General features: G+C 38.0%; 1 protein-coding gene across 1 annotated transcript in view; it reads left to right on the top strand.

Moving 5' to 3' along the window:
• ZCCHC7 (zinc finger CCHC-type containing 7) overlaps nucleotides 1–22,558 on the top strand; it is a 129,610-nt gene that overhangs the window by 12,233 nt on the left and 94,819 nt on the right. The gene's annotated exons all lie outside the window — the stretch shown is intronic.

The raw sequence follows: 22,558 nt of genomic DNA, 5'->3' as shown, positions 1-22,558 counted from the left end.
ACAGGAATAAAGATTGCCTAAAAAAAAAACACTATAGGGTCAGGAATACATCTTTGTGTTTCTGACCCTATAGTGTTCCTTTAAGCTAGACTTTAGCTTCTGTTCTGCTGGTGGTGACGGAGATAGAAATTTTCATCTCTACCCCAAGCAGATGGGGTAATAATGGGATCATGGGATGCTATTTTTTAAAGGGACACTATAGTCACCTGAACAACATTAGCTTAATGAAGCAGTTTTGGTGTATAGAACATGCCCCTGCAGCCTCACTGCTCAATCCTCTGCCATTTAGGAGTTAAATCCCTTTGTTTATGAACCCGAGTCACACCACCCTGCATGTGACTTGCACAGCCTTCCATAAACACTTCCTGTAAAGAGAGCCCTATTTAGGCCTTCTTTATTGCAAGTTCTGTTTAATTAAGATTTTCTTATCTCCTGCTATGTTAATAGCTTGCTAGACCCCGCAAGAGCCTCCTGTATGTGATCTGTTTGAAAGTGAAACCAGTTTTTTTTTTTTTTTTCATGCAGGCTCTGTCAATCATAGCCAGGGGAGGTGTGGCTAGGGCTGCATAAACAGAAACAAAGTGATTTAACTCCTAAATGACAGTGAATTGAGCAGTGAAATTGCAGGGGAATGATCTATACACTACAACTGATTCATTTAGCTAAAGTAATTTAGGTGACTAGTGTTCCTTTAACAAATTGAAAATTAGACATCCCAGAGCATGACTAAAGTACAAATATTTCTGTATGCAATGTTTCAAGCAGAAACTATCCCCATGGCCACTAATAAAAAGCAGAAGTGGTCATGGTGGATGGAGTAATCTTTTAAGCAGGGCGGATCTCTTTGTTAAGGCTGAATTTTCATCTGCTAACCCAACATGCAGAGTAAATGGATATAATAGATTAGACAACGTTTACCGGTCCTTGGAATGGCCGGGTTATATGCTATTAGAACAGGAATAGTCAGGGACGAGCCGCGTCAGGGAAGCCAGAAATCAGGGACGCGAAAAAACCAATAGCAGAGTCAGGGAGGATAGAACGTAGAATAGTCAGGAGAAAGCCAAGATACCAGAATAGACCTAGGATATAACGCACTCTTGGGAACTGAAAACCGAAACCACAACAGGGCAATGATCCTTTCCCTGTTATACTCTGTCTTTAAATTATAACCACGCCCCCAAAACAGACGAATTCAAACGTTTTCGCGGGCTGTGACATCAGCGTCACGGGGCTATAGCTGGAGACTTGAGGGACCATGGGAAGGGTCCCTCTCCCCTTCCTGGACCACCCCAGGCTGTTTCACAGCCTGGGAAACAAAAGGTAACGTGACAACCTCTGTGCCAGCGAGCACCTCCCTGCACTGCATCAGGTGCCCAGCGGATCTTAGGTAGGTTCCTAAATGGTTTGACTTCTTATGCTGGGTGGCTACCTTGGCACTCCTGGCACCTTAAATATTGCTGTTCACTGTAGTGTTTATGGTGCTTGGAAGGTTCCTTTATCCATAGCCTCCCTAGGGTAACCCTTTTAAATGTGTTAAATGTATGTGCAAATGTTAGACTACTGAAGGCCTCTGGGCCTCATACAGAGAAGATTCTAGTGATTTCCCTAATTGCTGAGGTAGTTGGAACATTATTATCATGAACTTGAAATGTCAAAGAAATTTAGTTTTTTTGCTTCTATTGGCAACTAAATACTTGCTAAACAATCTCACTAAAGTTCGAATTCGAAAAGTATATCAATAAGTGCTAACCTAAAATAATTAGTATTATATTTCAATAATTGTAAACATTTAAAATTCAATATAAATTATTTTTAAAGTCCCTAGTTCTGTTTAAAAACATGTTTTAAATACTTGAGATGGGTGAGAGCCATGTACGCTCCCTGAACAGATGCATACATAAATTAAAATTTGTTTCAGTTCCATCTTATATATTTGAGTTCAATCCTTTTTTTATAAGGCAGTAGAAAGAGTTCTATCTTTCTACTGCCTTATAAAAGAAGTCCCTGCTTTTACATATCCGAGCAGAACAAAGAATGTGTATGTGTGTTTGAAAGTGAAATGAGGCAAATTGAACTCACCCATGTATTGTAGATGAATAATACATTGTATCATGTGCAACGTTGACAGCTGAATGACAGTTCGGTTGGGTGACAGCTACAGTGTATTCCTGACAGCTGTCTGAGCCAAAGGCTGCTCTCTGTTTGGTCATGAAGCGGCAATTCTGGTAAAACAAGATGGTTCCCCAGCAGAGCATTTTGACTCGCTCTGGCCATATTAGTACAAGACTTGTAGTATGCTTTAAATGGCAGACTCTCCAACCTAGAATATATTTAAACTTCATCAAGACTTTCAGGTTGTCTTAACTTTGAGAACGTCCATTTTGCAGGTGACCCATTTTGATTTCAAGAATAAATGTGTAAGGGGAAGTAGAATATATTTTAGAATGGTCTACAATATAGCTTTCAACATGTTAGACTGGAGGAATTTCCATACATTCCATGTTCTTGGAGAGAGGCTTATGGGCTTTGCTTCCGACGATACAAATACATTTAAAAAAAAAAAAAAAACTACATTTAGTATGGGTATGAACAATGCCTCCAGATTATTCGTGTGCATTTATTTCGGTTTCACCTTATTCTTTTTATCTTTTTCAAATATCTCTGGTTTTGGTACTTTTAAAACTTTTCAAGGTTTCTTTATAGCTGTTGGTTTTATGGTAAAGAAAATATATTGTTTTTGAAAAATGAAAGCTAAAGTGATCATTGTACACTTGATCGCTTTAACTTGTTTCACCATCAATGCGACTGCTGACCTGAAATGCGTTGGGTGAGTGAATTAGTAGAACATTATAGATTGTATAAAATTTTGGTGTGGAGAGTGTCCTTGTTAAAATGTGACTGCATGCTTCGCTTATACACTAGAGTGGTTCAGCTCAGGCAGTGCTATCGGTAGCAGAGGGGTGCAAATTTCTGAATAATGGGAGGTACTTTTCAAGTGCTGGCTGTATGCATAAGGAATTTATTACGCGTCCAGTTGAAATGACTGTAGCAGATCCAGGAAGAAACAATGCACCTACTGTGAAATTCAGAGAGAGTCTTCCAGTTAAGAGTCTATTTAATGGAACATTCCAAGCACCATAACTGTATGGCCCAGCTGTTGTCCCATGGTAAGATGTCAAACTGTTTTAGAACTATTTCACACTTGCCTAGGTCCTTCTGGGCATCCACAGCTGCATCCTCTACATCTGATCATCTCCTGCAGGAAAAGATGGCTGGCTCTGTAGAATAAACACAGCTGATGCAGGGCACTCTCAACCAATGAGATGCTGCTTTCCTCTATAGAGACATCCAAACTCCCCTGCAGGGGGATACTGAAGATGTGTGAGCCCAGTGTGACCTAGAAAAGTTGTCAGACTAATGTGGTTAGTGGTTTTCTTGTGGGACAGCGGTAGGACATTACTGGTACAATAACTGCTACAGGGGATTGTAGGGGTCATGGTACTCCAGGTTCCTTTCAAGGACCAATCCGGCACTATAATAACTCACATAGTTACATAGCTGAAAAGAGACTTGCGTCCATCAAGTTCAGCCTTGCTCACATATGTTGTTGCTGTTGATCCAAAAGAAGGCAAAACACCTAGTCTGAAGCGCTTCCAATTTTGCCACAAACTAGGAAAAAATTCCTTCTTGACCCCAAAATAGCAGTCAGATGTCTCCTTGGATCAAGCAGTTATTACCCCACTAATTAGAAATGATATCCCTGTATGTTATGTTTTTGTAAGTATTTATACAATTGCAGTTTAAACATGTGTAGTGACTCTGACAAAACCACCTCTTCAGGCAGAGAATTCCATATCCTTATTGCTCTTACTGTATAAAAACCTTTTCTTTGCCTTAGATTAAATCTCCTTTCTTCCAGCCTAAATGTGTGACCTCGTGTCCTATGTATAGCCCTGTTTATGAATAGATTTCCAGATAAAGGTTTGTACTGGCCCCGAATATATTTGTATAAAGTTATCATATCCCATCTCAGGCGCCGTTTCTCCAAACTAAACAGATTGAATTTTTTTTTAACCTTTCTTTATAACTAAAAAGCTCCATTCCTTTTATCAATTTTGTAGCTAGTCTCTGGACTTTTTCTAGTGCCATGATATCTTTCTTTAGAACAGGCGCCCAAAATTGCACAGCATATTCAAGGTCTTACCAGCGATTTATAAAGAGGCAAAATTATATTTTCATCCCGAGAATTTATGCCCCTATTTATACATGACAAAACCTTACTGGCTTTAGCAACTGCAGATTGACATTGCATATTGCTGCCTAATTTGTTGTCTATAACAATTCCCAAATCCTTCTCGTGTGTGGTTATCCCTAATTCACTACCATTTAGTGTGTAAGTTGCTTGTGCATTCTTAACCCTGAAGTGTATAACTTTGCATTTCTCTACGTTAAATTTCATGTGCCATTTTAGTGCCCAGACCCCAATCTATCCAAATCCCTCTGCAGCAAAGCAATATCCTGCTCACATTTTATTACTTTACAAAGTTTGGTCATCTGCAAACACTGATACAATGCCTTTCAATGCCTATTTCAAGATCATTTATAAATATGTTAAATAGAAGTGGTCACAAAACAGAACCCTGAAGGACACCACTTACCACTTTTGTCCAGCCGGAAAACTTGCCATTAATTACAACTCTTTGTACTCTATCCTTTAAGCCAATGTTCTACCCAATAACAAAAATATTAATCTAGACCAATTTATTTTAGTTTGAAGACTAAGCTATTGTGAGGAACCGTATCAAATGCCTTGGCAAAATCCAAGTAGATCACATCCACTGCAACACCCTGATCTATACTTCTACTTACTTCTTCGTAGAATGCAATTAGGTTAGTTTGACATGACCTATGTTTCTTAAAACCATGCTGATTATTGCTAATAATAAAGTTCTTCCCAATGAATTCCTGAATATTATCCCTTAATAGCCCTTCAAATATTTTCCCAGTTACATAAGTTAAGCTCACAGGTCTATAATTTCCAGGCATGGATTTTGAACCCTTTTTAAATATAGGAACAACATCTGCCTTCCTCCAATCCTCCGGTACAACACCTGAAACAAAAGAATCTTGAAAAATCAAATACAGAGGTTCACTTATTTCCCCACTTAGCTCCTTAAGTACTAGTGGGTGAATACCATCAGGCCCCAGAGCTTTATTTATATTAATTTTCTTTAATAGCTGTAGCACCTTGTCTCCAGTTATCCAATCACAAGTTATTTGCAAGTTTTTTGCAGCAATCATTTGCATATCTCTTGCCATAGGATCCTTATTAATATATACTGAAGAAAAAGTTATTTAAAATTTCTGCTTTTTCCTGGTCTTCATTAGCTAATTAACCCAACTCTGTTTCCAGTGTACCTACACTGTCATTTTTTGGTTTTTTTTTTTAGAATTGATGTACTTGAAAAAAATTTGGGGGTTGGTTTTGCATTCATTGGCTATCAATTACTCATTTTCTAGTTTAGCCACTTTAATTGCCTTTTTGCAAGCGTTATTGGCTTCCTTATACCTTAAATAGGATGCCTCTAATTTGTCTGCTTTAAATGCCCTTTTCTTATGTTTAATCTCTTGTTTTACTTCTCTACTAAGCCACATTGGTTTTAATTTTTCTTTTATATTTATTACCCAATGGTACATACTGAGAAATGTATCTTTCTAATATTTGTTTGAATAGTTTCCATTTATCTTCAGTGTTTTTTTTTTTTTTTTTTATATCAATGAGGTGGTTGTTATGCATGGAAGTCCTGGAAGCCCAAGTACTTAATGTTTAGAACAGAACACTGTTAACGTTTCTCCAAATGTTTATATTGCTTATCCATTGGATTGTGTGTCCTGGAATGAACCGGATTGTAGTCTTTATTTTACTAAGGGGTATTGTCACTTTTTTTTTTTTGTTATATTAACAATTATGTATTAGTGAGATGTGAGAAATAAAATGTAGATATTCACAATTCTTTATCCTGCAACTGTGAACTTCTGTCTTGGCTCTCTGTCAATCATAAGCTTGGCCGGTCTTCTTAGCAGTCAGCATAGAGAAAACATGAAAAAAATTATACATTTAAATAATGTTCCTCTTTCTCCTCTTCCTCCTTATGTGCAGTGTTTGCCCTGGTTTTGCCTGCATTAAACTGGAATGCGATGCCATATGTTAAATATTTAATACACATTTTAAAGAAAATAGAGCATCACACCGAAGAGTGGGCTGTCGAAAGTTATAGGTGATTTTCAATGTTTTGTTGATGTAATTTCCTGAAGAGTGACATTCGTAAAGGTAGCATCTCACCAAAATATTTTTTTCCCGTTACCGTAATTTTGACAGTCGCATGAAAATGTATTTCTATAAATCTTTAAAACAGTAATGCAAAAATAAATACAATACTTTCGCACTTTCCCGCCACCAATGGGACATTGGCACAGGATGCTATGCCTACTCAACTACTGCCAATATATATCTACTGTACTTATTTTTGCCATGCTCATTGGCAGCTCACACTATTACTAATTATGTGTGACCCAGGCACAATGAAGCAGCACTGTGTTTAATTATACATATAATGAAATGTACATTTTACTTAAGTTGGGATTGTTTTATTTTGCCAGCCTTCAACCTGTAGTACCCGTTTTCAGGGGGTGTGGATTATTATTTATTTTTGAATTCCTGTTCTAGTTTTGCCCAACCTGAATCAGACTGTTTTGAGAATTTTTCTTACCGCTTTCCCTAAAACGTGTGAAGAAAACGAGAGTGGCTGTGTTTGTGATACAGCTTCTAAATACAAAGTGTAAAGTGATACACTTGTGATATAGGGGAAGAGATTACTGTCATGTTAAAATGTGTATTTACTATCAGAGGGTCAAGCAGCGTGAAGAATTGATGCTTCATCTCTGGAAGACACTAACTACTGCAAAGCAGCCTGTACATTCACGTAATTAATTGCTTTTATGGAATCTTGATGATGTTGTTACCTCTGTAATGAATGTCCTACCGTGCAAAACTTATGACTGCATTTGTTCGAGCCATCACGGAAGAATCTGAAAGGCATGCATGGAATACGTGATTAATCCATACAAAAGAGGCAGCGATAGAAAATTGGTTCCCTATGTACAGGAGGAAGCAAAAGGATTAAATTGTTTTCATTGTTCTTGCTTTCTAATTGCTTAAATATAGTAGTGGTAAGCAACCATCGGCACTCCAGATGTTGTGGATTTTATCCCCCCTGATGGTTTGCCATGGGTTTTATTTGTAAAGATTTTTGTAAAATATATAACTTTCACTTTATATAGTTATGAAGAACATGAGTGGCATGGACTCCCAAGTCTTTGATTTCATTCCTAGAATTCAGTGATCATCGCTATGAATCAGTTGGTAATCCAGGCCATCGGTGTACACCTGTTCTGAGCACTGGAAAGAAACGGTTCCTATGTATGCATGTATATACATATATACACTCAAAGAAGGGCACTCACTGGTCCTCTTAATTTGCAAACTTTATTCACAAGTGTTTAGGAACTTTACAGTATCCTCAAGGTTTCAGTCCTAACCCGGACTTTCATCAGGATGAGGACTGAAATGTTGATACTGTAAAGTTACTGAAGATTGTTCACTAAAGTTTTCAAATTAAGAAGACCAGTGAGTGCCCTTCTTCGAGTGTATGTATTGTTAAGGGTTGGATGAGCACGGTGGCAAGTAAAAGAGTGAGTGCAGGACCAATCTTTTTTTAATTACAGTATTGTTTCCTCTTACCACAATAATTGGTTATATAATAATTTGAAGTGCAACTAACACAATACAAATACAACATCCATTCTGGATACATGCCTTTCCCACCATTCATGGACCTCTTATCTTTGAAAGCTTGCAAGGTGCGAAGAATGGCAACAAACTTTCTCCTTATGCATAATAAACGTAATCTATGTTTTTGATAAAAGGTATTATTTACTTTAAACTCCAAATTTACATAATTTGGGGAATTAATCGATCTATCTCAGTCGTGTTAGAATTTGACGCAATATTGTGAACATTGCTTTGGCTGCTGTAGCAATATGCACCTACATGATGCCCTATTCATCTTCAGTAGCATCATAGTGAACAAGATGTTTCTTGAAAGAAGTCTGTTCTGCATTATAATACAGGGACACTCCAGACACAAACACTATCTTTATATATTTTATCACACCTCCCGGCATGGGAATCGGGAAGAATTGATTTGTGAGCCAACAATAACGGAGATGAAGTTGTGCATGCCCAAAAAGTTCGCATATCACCAAGTTGATTGGCAGGCAGTCCGGCCAGACCACTTAGGACAGCCAATGCTCACTGTACTGCTGACACTTTGAGCACTGGCTTAAGCTCCTGAGTTTATCATTATTATTATTATTATTGTTGTTGATTATTAACTGTATATGAATTGAAGGGGGAAAAAACTTGTTCTGGTCTTAATTTCCACTTACAAGTGAATTAGGCACTCATCTGAAGTACCTGTACAGGGGTGTGAATTATAAGCCAATAATAGGTCAGATTATCATCCCAGCATGGCTAGCACTATTTGCTGTTGCAAGGGAGCTTCTTGTCTTTACTCCTAGCATGCACAGGTCTTGTTCAGTGCTCTCTAGAGACCTGATACTTAGAGCGTCATACTCCATCCACCTGAGCATCAAGGATCATACTCCCCTCCCTGGCACTGTACACTTGTCAATATTGAACAGCAATTCTATGATACTCTGGTATTTTAGGATGTTTGGTGAGCATTGCAAAATGTATTTCATCATAGCTAGAGGGCTCCCGATTGATTTCCCTAGATTGTATGTTAGATTAATAAAATATATCTGCTGGAAATAGATATGTACTGCTGCATGAGTTGCCTCAGTCATAAGAGTATCATGTAAAGCACTATACATGTATGTTCTTTGCGGGCATGGGCTGCATATTCATATACTAGATTGCAATTATTATACTGTTTTATTTCTATCTATTAACCGTCACATGTATGCTATGTGGAACATTTATGAGATGACGAGGAGTACAAATAATATTAATAAATTAGCACCTATCATAGAGTATTGGAATTTTCTTTTAAAAGGAGAGTATCACATTTGGTCTAACTAATTATTTAGATCTTCTATTTTTTATATATATATATATATATATATATATATATATATATATATATATATAATTTCAATTTGAAAGACACATGCTTAAATCCGCTGCAATCTTTGCTATTCATTTACGAATACATGTTGCTCAACACGCTATAGGTTTTTGACCTACTTAGTTGGCCTTGAAAAACATGGCCATATTTTAGCATAACTCGATACTGTTTGCCTGTCTGTCGTAGTGTAACCATTTATATCACCTTAACACAAGAAACTAGCACCGTTTTCAATGCACATCATGATTCATGCTGGGAAGCCTCGGAGCAAGAACTGATGTGTCCATCAAGGGTTTTCGTTTGAGCTCCTGCCTGCCTGAGGAGTATATATTGTGTACTATATTACTCCATTGTTTAAATTGACACAGTCACCACATTGGTATTAATTTGTAAGGACACCATTATTTTTCTGTGACTGTATCAGGCAGACATTGACTGTATTGTTGAAATAAAAAATAGCCCAGATTAACCCCTTAAGGACAGACGACGGATATATTCCGTCATGATTCCCTTTTATTCCAGAAGTTGTGTCATTAAGGGGTTAAAAAAGATATATTGGTCGCAAGCTTACCCTCAAAGTGGAGCATTTAGTTGCAGGTCAGAGCTCAGATCCAGAAATACGATAAATGGAAAAGGTTTGGCAGACTGGTCCCCATTTCACAGCAGCTGAAATACAACTTACGTTTATATCCATTTTAACAACATTGGTGATGTGACAGCACTTAAGAAAAAGACTGAAACTTATATATTACTGTAAAATAATTAGAAACTACTTGCAAAATATCTATTGCACACATAAACAAACCCCTCCCCCCCCCCCCTTTTTTTTTTTTTACTTTTCTCTTCAATTAGTAGTAAAACTTTTTAATAACTAGATTTATTTTTCTATAGCGTTGCTTTGGTTGTTCATAATGTTGTTGCTCACAGAATTGCTGTTTGGGAAAGAATGTTCTCTTTAAGGTTAGAAAATGTAAAAATAAAAGTATTCATGGCTTTTTGTTTATTATGATAATTAAAGGGACACTCCAGGCAGCCAGACCACTTCAGCCCATTGAAGTGGTATGGGAGCCAACTCCCATCACCAGTTTTTATAAACTGCAAATAATTACCTTGCATGGTTAAGTCCTCCTCTAGTGGCTGTCTATCAGACAGCCACTAGAGGAACTTCCGGGTTCTTAAAAGACGAAACGCGCTATGCATGAGGACCTCCAGTGTCGACGGAATCCCCATAGGAAAGCATTAAATAATACTTTCCTATGGGGAGGTCTAATATGGCCGCACGGCCATTTCCACGCATGCACATTAGGTCTCCCCCGCCGGCTGCAACATGGGATGGGCGGTGGGAGGGGGCACTGCAAGATCCTGCAGTGCCATGAAAATGGGTTTATTAAATGGGTTTACTAGATTTATTTTTCTATAGCGTTGCTTTGGTTGTTCATAATGTTGTTGCTCACAGAATTGCTGTTTGGGAAAGAATGTTCTCTTTAAGGTTAGAAAATGTAAAAATAAAAGTATTCATGGCTTTTTGTTTATTATGATAATTAAAGGGACACTCCAGGCAGCCAGACCACTTCAGCCCATTGAAGTGGTATGGGAGCCAACTCCCATCACCAGTTTTTATAAACTGCAAATAATTACCTTGCATGGTTAAGTCCTCCTCTAGTGGCTGTCTATCAGACAGCCACTAGAGGAACTTCCGGGTTCTTAAAAGACGAAACGCGCTATGCATGAGGACCTCCAGTGTCGACGGAATCCCCATAGGAAAGCATTAAATAATACTTTCCTATGGGGAGGTCTAATATGGCCGCACGGCCATTTCCACGCATGCACATTAGGTCTCCCCCGCCGGCTGCAACATCGGATGGGCGGTGGGAGGGGGCACTGCAAGATCCTGCAGTGCCATGAAAATGGGTTTGTTTTCCTGACACTGGAGAGTCCCTTTAACTGCAAAAAGTATAACGTTGGATCAAACTGTTACAATTTCCAGGATGGTTTGATTTGTGTGTTTATGTCTGTTTGTCAAAGCAATTCCCACCCTGAATACTCCATTGTACAGCAAGTATTATTGCTTGTAACTTCATGCAGTTTAAAATATTTATTTTTATGAGAAAACAGGGGGCTGGCTGCACTAACCTGAATATGTCTAAATTGGTTGCTGCAGGGAGCCAATTTATACAATAAAAAAAGGAAATCCAGCACACTCCATTATCCCCTAAACAGCAACTTCAGTGCTGACAGATTAAGTTATTTTATTTTTTATTTATTTTTTTAAACACCTAATCCAGGCAAAAAATAGTGGGGGTTTAGTTAATTATATGATCATACATTGCATAAGCCTGCCACAACGTCAATGTGCCCCATCCTTGGGCGGTCCTACACTACCAGCCTAGTGTCTGCTTCATGAACTACTTACTTGGGGAAAAAAATTCCATCTGCAGTACAAGGCTAAATAGGGCCCTAGGATGAGGCACATGTGACAGGGAGGGGTGCAAAGCCAAGATGTATATATGAAAACAGGGGGCTGGCTGCACTCGCCTAAATATGCATAAATACGGTGCTGCTGGGAGCCAATTTATACAATAAAAAAGACAATCCAGCGCACTCCATTATCCATAAAATATTTATTTTGTCAGAGATGAGAGGGATGTTATTTCTTTTAAAATTGAATTGTTCTACTTTTTAAATATGTTGGTGGGATGGATACAATCTCAATCTTGCCCTCTGGTGCAGCTTTTGTGATTTACCCTTTGTCTGAAGGTGTGTGTGTGTGTGTGTGTGTGTGTGTGTGTGTGTGTGTGTGTGTGTATGTGTATATATATATATATGTGTATATATAAGAGAATGTATATATTCTTTCATTTCTTTTTACTAGGTAAGAATTTAAAATAAAATCCCACACATTGTATGTAGAGAAATACATCAGCCAAGGTAAATGAAGGAGCAGTAGCATCACTCTGTGTGCCGAGATATCACATGTGGAACATTTGTTCTTGTGACGGTTTTTCCATTTATTACAAAGGGGCGAAGAGATTACCAATGACAAATGTACATTAGGCAGCCTTTGGAGTAGTATTAAGCTAGCTTCTCATTTTGTTAGTAGTGTAGGATCCATTTGAATACAATTCCGTAATTCCTGGAGCAGCCGGCCAACTAAAAGAATTAGTCTGCTTTGCCTTCTGATATAATAACCACCTAGGGTATTAAAATTGGGTGGCTACAGCTGTGTCTGTTATAGTGAAACAACGTCTGGAAATAGAACTGATTTGCATGCCAGAGAAATGTTTCTTTTGTCACTTGCTGGTTTTTCGTTCTGTCTTACATGTAAAAGACCTCTTTGCACAATAGCCGTTTAAAAGAAAAAAAAAAAACCAACCATCATTCTTCTCTCACAGTTTAACATGCTATGTGAGCTGAAGACCGTTTTTCTCTGTATCTGTTTTTGGTTTGTGGACGCACCTAGTGAAGTGTAGAATTAAAGCTTGCAGCTTTTCATAGGTCAGCAGACCACTTTTAACATCCGAGATAAAAGCCATTCTTGTTCACAAAAGGTTTTATTTTTATTTTATAGACCTATTTTAATTTATCTCATCTGAAGTTCTTCCCTTAACAATGATATGCTATGTTCTCTCTTTACATTTACTCCTTGCACGCACGATTTAAGCCAAAATGTTTGAAAATAAAGAAAAGCACGAAATAAGACAAAACAAACTCCATAATGAACTTGATGCACACACAGAATGTACAATAACCATTAATGTTTTGGATCCAACCAATAATCATCACGGATGGGTTATTGTGAAGAGTTTTGATCATCTGCGTTAGGGATCGACTGATTATCGGTTTTACCGATTATTATCGGCCGATATTCTGTATTTTCGGCAATATCGGTGTCGGCAAACAGAGATACCGATATTACTGATAATATAGACCAGGACCGCCGGGCCCATTAAAAAGCTCAGCGGTGCTGGGTGGCCCGCAACAAGCTCTTACTTGCCTTCCCTTCAGCTCCCTTGTCTAAATCTCGCGAGTCCCGCGGCCGTCAGAGCGTTGCCACGGGTTACCATGGCAATCCTCTGCACGACTCGCAGGCTGCGAGATTTACACACGGGGAGGTGAAGGGAGCTGCTGGGAAGGTAAGTAACAGCTTGCTGCGGGCCCCCAATGCACAGTCCATGCCACCGGACCACCAAGGAATGCTATGTCCCCCCTCCAGGGATGGGGGACTAAATGGGGGACTAAAAAATAAATAATAATTAAATATTTAAAAATAAAATTAAATAAAAAATGCCGGGCCTTCCTGGCAGCGTAACCACTACAGCATGTTATGGTTACAGTGCTTTGGTTATGGTGCTTGGAGTGCTCCCTTATATGTAGCCTCACAATTGTGTAGGTCTCTGTGGAAGTATTGTTTATCCATTGGATGTTTGTATGTTAGACCTTTTGGATGGCTAAGAACTAAGGGAGTTGCAGTTCAGCCAAAGTTTCTGGGTAAATGTTATTCAACTTTTCCAGCGAACTTACGTTAAGGCATCCTTACTGCAGTAAATGTCTTGTTATAGAGTAAAGCTTGACAAATCCATGTCGCCATGGAGACACAAAAATGAGACTTTGCCTAAAATATGCTTCCATGTCTGTCAGGAGGGATCAGAAGATCTCCCTTGACACTTGCACACAACATAATAATGCCCTCCCAAGTAATTCCTGTTGGCAGTGTGTGTGTTAGAATGTGACTAATTGTGTGTGTTGCTAATTTTGCCCAGCTCCTAACTATTGTCTCTAGAAGCTCCATGAACATTTGTTGACCTCTTTTATAGCGCACTTTACCATCATAGAGTACCAATCATAGAGGTGTTTATACAGCACTAGTAACTCTTGTTGGCACCAGTAACTTTCTATTTTCCACAATACTGCACTACCACAAATGGAAAACAGATGGTAAATGATTGTAGATTTCTTTGTAATAATTCACCTCCTCTATAATGGAATGTTTCTCATTCTATGCAGTTCTAAAAGTGAACCTCTTATGGAAATATTCAACTTGTTTTAAATTGCCCCCCATTACACGGAATACATCACATGTCCTGGTTTCTCAGCCTGTGGTATGCGGAGGGAACCCACATCAAAATCGGGGTGTACACAAAGAGATGGCCGATTGGCCACCTTTAGGGCCCCACAAGAGGCAGCTGGTTACCCGCAATACCTAAATACCCAAATACAGTGTCCAGGGGAGACTGTAGTGATGGACCTGTATTTACTGTGCTTTTCAGACACTGCTCCCTCAGGGAGCAGAGCTAGAACTTCAATGAAGATGACCGCAGCCACACCAGACCCCAGGGAAAGGATCCACTCCTGGTCTCCCAAAGATAGGGAGGCTGGGTGCACTTAAATAAAAGTAATAATGCGAGAGAGCATCCTCTTTGTGTGTGTGTGTGTGTGTGTGTGTGTGTGTGTCAGTGATCTGTTTGTAACTATGTATTATATTTTTATTTTGTGACTTTTTTAAACTTCAGATTAATAGTTCATACACTTATCTTTAAACACACAATATTCAAATTGTTATATATTTTAAAAATATTCTTTACAACCTGTAATCAGACTTGTTCTCCAATATGGCATTAACTGAATCAATGCATCTCTATGAGGAAAATCCAGCGTCTCCATGCAGAGCGTGGAGGCGCTGAACGGCAGGGCTGCTTACTGTGCAGTCATGAGCCAGGAAGCCCCTCCATTGACCATCTAAGGAGTGGCCACTTGGAGGTGTCCCTAGGGGCAATGTAAACACTGCCTTTTCTCTGAAAAGACAGTATTGACCTGAAAATGCCTGAAGGGAGCTATTGTACTCACCAGAACAACTACATTAAGCAGTAGTTGTTCTGGTGACTTTAGTGTTCCTTTAAATATCAGTGTCTAAAAGTTTAATTTGGAATTTTAAATTATAAGAAATTACTTTATCAAAGCCGTGTTTTTTTTTTTTTTTTTTTTAAGACCTGCACTGTCTTATATCACATACACATGACTTATTCAATATAAAATATTGAGATATGCTCACCTCACCACAGTTCCTTTGCCGCCATCTTCTGAGCTTCTTTCTTATAACCCGTTCTTCTGGCTGCGTTTTTTAAATTTATTTATTTATTTATTGGTTGGCAAACATACTTTGTGACGCCAACATGCTGGCTATGATGCTGGCTTCTGAACGGAGTGATGTCAGTCACATCATTCCTGAAGCTTCCTAGCTAGCACTAGCAGTGTTGGTAAATGTTGTTACCATAGCAACCGAAGCACAATGGCCTTTCGCAAAAGCAAGGTCAGATTAATAATGCCAAATATATTCTAACTGCAATAAACAAGTTATCAAATATGCTATTACTGTTATAAATTAAATTAAATCTTAATTTTGCCCAACAATTTAGGAAGTTATTTACTCTGATTCTATACTCTTGATTAATGTTAACAATAAATTAAAAACAATCTGCTTTAGCTGTTTTATGATTGAATAGGTGCTTGTGTGATTTGAAATGGTGTAAAAAAAAATTGCAATAATGAACGTTGGATATCTTCTGATCCATGATTTTTGCATTTGTTGTTTGTCCTTATCTACATTGCTCCTTACTGTTACCTTTCTTTGATTTAATGCTGTACATTTTTGTCCCCAGGGAAAAAAATAGTACACATTAGTCCATAATATAAGTCAGTAGCCTGGTACAAATCTGTCTCTTTAATTTATAAAGACTGATGGTTTAACCAATAAAAACAAATTAATGAATGTATCCAAAATTTACTTTTCCCCCATTTCTTACTAGATTTATACACCCACATTTCATTTATTGAGGTGGTCCAACATTAGTTATATACAACACAGAAGAAAATCAAACACATAGCTATATATTATTTGCAATATCTTTGAAAACCTCTACTTCAGATGTAATTCTTGCATTTAGGTCACTTATTTGAGGCCTCATCAAACATTCTGTCTCTGTGTCAAAATGCACCAGTTGAGTTCTAGCTCAACTTAATTGAGATTAAATGGCCTGAGTGTTGTATTTTTAGCCATTCAATCTACTAGATGTGTAACTTTGCCATAGTAGATATGGCATTGTTTTAATTGAAGGATTAAACACATCTCTAGAGGTGCTTTCACACACAAAACAGAGTTTGCCTCTGGTATGCATGCTTTGACATCCTCTTTCATTGCATGAGAACGTAAAATCTCATTAAATGCTGCTCATTGGAAATTCTTAGATTCTGGTTTTTCCGATGAGAAGCATTTGATTTCATGCACATGCGTCCAAAATGCTTCTCTATAAAAGCATTTCATAGGAGGAGAAGGCAGGAAACGACGCCTCCTGCGTGACATCAAAGGAGGAAGAGCAAGCAGGAGCAGGTAGTAAGTTTTTTTTTTTTTTTTTTATGTATTTTTATTGCCCTGAATCCAACTACTGAGAAGAACAATTACCGGTTTTCTTTCCTAACGCCATAGTGTTCCTTTAATGCAGGGCTTGACAAATCTGCTTGAAATTTAGGAGCCAGCTAAACAAGTTGGAGACAGATTTTTTTAACGTCAAAAATAAAATTCTTAAAGGGACACTATAGTCACCAGAACCACTACAGCTTAATGTCGTTTTTTGGAAGTCTATATATTGTCCCTGCATGCTTTTCAATGTAAACACTAACTTTTCAGACTAAAGGCATGGTTGACATTGCTGTCTGGTAACACCTCTAGTGACAGTCACTCAGACAGCCTCTAGAAGTGCTTTCCTGGGCAGTTTGCAGCACCTGCATTAATGCTCTCCATAGAGGCATTGATTCAATGCATCTCTATGAGGAGAAGTTGATTGCGCAGCATGGCGTTTTGCCATGCATGCGCAGTGTTCTCCCAATGTTTTTCTATGGGGAAGCATTGGATTGCCTGAGATCATCAAGATTGATAATCTCAGCCATGGAGGTGGATGCAGCCGCAGCTTCACCCCACGGCGTGGGAAAAAGGGTAAAAACCCTTTCCCATGTAATTGGAAGGGGCAGGTAACCTAAATATACACACTTACTGACAGACACACACTCACTCACAGACCCACATGCACACACACACACACAACACTCCTTTGGGAAAGCTGGAGTAGATTAGCTTTCCCTGGGATATAGTGAGGCTGCTGTATTCTCTCTCTGCTCGGCTCCCTAAAGCGCGGTTTAGTGATGCGGGGCCGGAATGATGTCATTTTCATGTCAGCCCTACGTGAGCTGACTGCCCACACAAATCCCAGGCGTCAGGACAAATATCCTGGTCGCCATGGCGACCTGGCGCCATTGTTAAGCCCTGCTTTAATGTCATTAGGGTAGGCTCACAATTATATCCATAATATAAGTGTGTTAAAATTAATAAAGATCTCATAGAATCTACCTGCTCATTCCATAATTTCAATAGAAATTCCTTTCTGTTTAGAAGGTTGGCCCTGTTTTCGTTCTTATAGTTCTAAGGCCCACACTTGTTGAGTCACTATTCCGTTATCACTTCTTTTTACTGAAGTAGTTTATAGACAAAAGCGTTTTTCTTTGAGTTGGGCTGTCTCCTTGGCCTGTCAGTCATCCAACTGAAATACCCTTTACCTTCCTGGCAATATCAGTTTTGTGCAACTTTTGCATCTGTTGTTCTAGATGTGCCATTAATTCCATTATCTGCATATTTTTTATCAGTTTCATTTGATAGCTCTGTTATGTGGTTCGCGATATAGCATATGGAAATTGATTCTCCCTTTATAGACAGCTGAGTATTATAATTTTAAATTCATTTATAAGGACAATGTAGAGTTTAATAGTTATAACAATGACATTATTTTTTTTTGGTTTGTTTTTATGAACAAAACCTATATACCGGTAATAATTTTTTATAAATAAATTAATAAGGAATAATCAAACACCGTCTTCTGCTTATATCATGCTTGGGGTCTCTTTTTTTGCTTTTCTTCCTGACTTTGGTGTAGAAGTGGACACAAATAGAACAATATCTAAGTGTTTCCCAATTCTCATACAGCATCCCAGAGGTAATGTGATAATATTCGGCTTCTTGCAAAAGAGATCTTGAAGCCAGTTTTGTTTACAAGTACTGGACTCTTATACAACCTAGCAGATAGCCTAGGATGGAGTGCAGTATTGTTCTTACTGGGTTCTGAGGATTAGGGAGACTAAATTGGCACCCCAAAGAATACTATAGATTGCCTCTCTGAGACTTCTGGTCAAGCATTCCTAAGGCTCCATGGTTTGATATGTATCTGAAACTCACCTTCACACTCCTGTTTCACAGCTATACAGAGACCATATTTTCGAGATGCAATTGGATCGAATATGTCAAAGTGCAGTTTCAGGGATAGACTTGACAGATTTCTCTAGCTGTGCTTCCAGCTAATGTTCTTTTATGTCTTCAGAGGCAATGAGCAAGAATAGACAATGGAACTACTTTCAATGTGTCTACAAGAACACTTCATGAAGAAAGGCCAAAATAAGTGTTTTTACACTTTACAGAATGCTGATTGGAAACCAGAAGGAACATTCAAGAGCTTTTAAACATTGAAGAAAATGTATGGACTTTGTACTACCAAGTGAAAACACACCCTCATGTTATGGCTATATCCATTTGTAATATACTGTTCTGTCCCCCATAGCAACGTCATTGAGGTAGTGTTCCTTTAATTATACCTTGCTAAAAAAAGTAGGTGGCAAACCGAACGGCTTTTTATCCTGTGTTTGGCACACTTTTTTTTTCCTTTTGTATGAGATTACCATTATTTTTTTTTAATGTGTGTTTTATGGGCTATTGCACTTTATAAGGTACTGCTTAGTACAATAAGCTATTTATATTTTGTAATCTAATTCTAGAGTCTTTTGTCACTTGTTGTTGTGGTATTTTATTCATAATTTGTGTTTACCATGTTAGTTTGCATGTCATTTGGCATGTATTGCCCATATGTATAGGATGCTTCAGAAGCCTTCCCCTTGTGGCTGCTTTACTTTGGCTGAAAAGAATGGAATTCATTTGAAATGCAATTTCCAGGTGACTAATCTAATTACTATAATGTTGTATATTTAACACCCAAAATTTACTGATAGTCCTTTGACATTTGGCATAGGTTAGTATGATTTTTATGTCTTCCTCTTCTTTTGACAAGAGGATTATAGCTAAGATATTGATATTTGTAAACATCCTCAGTTAAGAGAGGATAAATTAGTCATTTATTACATGTGAGTTTACAGAGGAAGAGGTTCTATTTCAACTGTCAAAAGTAAAGACAAATAAGTCAATGGGACCTGATGGAATACACCCAAAGCTATTAAAAGAGCTTAGTGGTGTACTAGCAAAACCATTAACAGATTTATTTAACCAATCATTGATAACAGGAGTAGTCCCAGAAGATTGGAAGTTGGTGAATGTTGTGCCCATTCACAAGAAAGGTAATAGGGAGGAGTCGGGCAACTATAGGCCAGTAAGCCTTACTTCAGTAGTGGGGAAAGTGATGGAAACCATGTTAAAGGATAGGATTGTTGAACATCTAAAAACACATGGATTTCAAGATCAGAGACAACATGGGTTTACTTCAGGGAGATCATGCCAAACTAATCTTATTGATTTTTTTGATTGGGTAACTAAAATTATAGATCAGGGTGGTGCAGTAGACATTGCTTACCTAGATTTCAGTAAGGCTTTTGACACTGTTGCACATAGAAGGCTTATCAATAAACTTCAATCTTTAAGTTTGGATTCCAATATTGTTGAATGGGTGAGGCAGTGGCTGAGTGACAGGCAACAGAGGGTTGTAGTCAATGGAGTATATTCGAAGCTTGGGCTTGTCACCAGTGGGGTACCTCAGGGATCTGTACTTGGACCCATTCTCTTTAATATTTTTATTAGTGATATTGCAGAAGGTCTTGATGGTAAGGTATGTCTTTTTGCTGATGATACGAAGATATGTAACAGGGTTGATGTTCCAGGAGGGATAAGCCGAATGGCAAATGATTTAGGTAAACTAGAAAAATGGTCAGAGTTGTGGCAACTGACATTTAATGTGGATAAGTGCAAGATAATGCACCTTGGGCGTAAAAACCCAAGGGCAGAGTACAGAATATTTGATAGAGTCCTAACCTCAACATCCATGTAAAGGGATTTAGGGGTGATTATTTCTGGTGACTTAAAGGTAGGCAGACAATGTAATAGAGCAGCAGGAAATGCTAGCAGAATGCTTGGTTGTATAGGGAGAGGTATTAGCAGTAGAAAGAGGGAAGTGCTCATGCCACTGTACAGAACACTGGTGAGACCTCACTTGGAGTATTGTACGCAGTACTGGAGAGCGTATCTTCAGAAGGATATTGATACCTTAGAGAGAGTTCAGAGAAGGGCTAATAAACTGGTTCATGGATTGCAGGATAAAACTTACCAGGAAAGGTTAAAGGATCTTAACATGTATAGCTTGGAGGAAAGACGAGACAGGGGGGATATGATAGAAACATTTAAATACATAAAGGGAATCAACACAGTAAAGGAGGAGACTATATTTAAAAGAAAAACTACCACAACAAGAGGACATAAGTCTTAAATTAGAGGGACAAAGGTTTAAAAATATCAGGAAGTATTCATTTACTGAGAGGGTAGTGGATGCATGGAATAGCCTTCCAGCTGAAGTGGTAGAGGTTAACACAGTAAAGGAGTTTAAGCATGCTTGGGATAGGCATAAGGATATCCTAGCTATAAGATAAGGCCAGGGACTAATGAAAGTATTTAGAAAATTGGGCAGACTAGATGGGCCGAATGGTTCTTATCTGCCGTCACATTCTATGTTTCTAGATGATGTAACCGGTCTTAGATGCGGTGTGCTGAGTATTATGAAAATGTTAAGTTCATTACAGCAATGTTTCCATTATTCTGCCGAATAAAATTTGGAGAATATATATATATATATATATCAGGATTTATGGATTTACAGTGTAATCTCTAAGATCTTAACATTTTCTGAGCAGCTGGAAATGAGAGCCCTTATACCTTCCTTTCAAAACTGTAATAGAATTAGTGCGAGGGGAGAAAAAAAAAATCAATGTTCCCATTAAAGATAAACAGGAAAATGTGTAATCTAGTCTATTTGAACAGTTAAATGTATGAATCCGATGTGTTGATGCATAATCTCTCTCCATTCTGCTACTGGCTCTGCCTGTATCGTTTTGGAACTCCCAAAGCAGATTTATACATTTTATTAGCTAAAGGAGGATGTTCTCTTGTAAAACTCTTGTTTATCCTTTTATTGCAAATTTTCTTGTTTTTCTGTTTTTAGTGCTGCAGAAACCTTTCTATAAAATCTACTGTGAACTTTGCTTTTTCATTCGGCTAAATCAATGGAATCTGTGCTTTGAAGCAAACAAGGAACCAATACATTTCTCTGAATATTTAAAACCGGGTTTCCCAATTCATTTTTCCCGAGGAACCATTTGACATGATTTAACAACACTGTGGAACCCTCCTCCCACCCCCCCAAAAAGAAATTGTGCCGTATAGTAGTGCAGTGCAAACCTTTCAATAAACAGTGTGTTATTTTTGCTGGCACATACTTTTTATATCTGGTTTAATTGTTGACAATTGTATTCACCTGTCTGCAGTTGCATCAAGTCGATTTCGACTTGTTGTAGAGTAAGGCGAGATTCCAGTTTCACATAAGTATGTTCTGGCGAATGGCAAAAGAACTTTGATTGCCCGCTTGGACAATTCTGGGTATTGTTCACGTAAATCACCCCAAAAAGCGAAGAGAAACTTCTTGGGTTAGCTGACTGTCAGAAGTTATATCGATCAGATTCTCAAAATCTACATCAGAAAAATTGCCTGGCTTGTCTTTTATGACTGGATTTTGAACCCAGTCATTATTGTTTTCATTCAAGAATGGAAAATACTGATTAATAGATGGGATTAAATGGCAAAGACGATCTACAATTTAATTGCGAATTTCATATTCAAGTTCAATTTCTTATTCTTCAAGAAAATCCTTAAGTGTTGGCAAAGTGTTCCAATTATTTTGCTCAACAGATGAGGTCCAAAACTGCAGCTTACGAGACGGTGAAAATATTTTATCTCTTGAATTAACATAGACATAGATTATATAATAATTAAAAATATTAGTGTTTTTTTTTTTTTTCTTGGAGTGATAAACATACATCATTTAATTTTGTGAATGTCTGAAAGATTTGCTACTTTGGATAACCACATAGTGTTTGTTAATCGCTCAGATAATCCAAATTTATGATCCTGGAATTATGCAAACAACTCTTGACGCAATTCAAACATTCTAACAAGGACTATACCTCATTATAGCCAACAGACT

This window comes from Pelobates fuscus, chromosome 5, assembly GCF_036172605.1.
Source record: "Pelobates fuscus isolate aPelFus1 chromosome 5, aPelFus1.pri, whole genome shotgun sequence".
Taxonomy (NCBI): domain Eukaryota; kingdom Metazoa; phylum Chordata; class Amphibia; order Anura; family Pelobatidae; genus Pelobates; species Pelobates fuscus.
The sequence above is the reverse complement of the archived record's forward strand: the minus strand, read 5'-3'. Positions and strand labels throughout refer to the sequence as shown.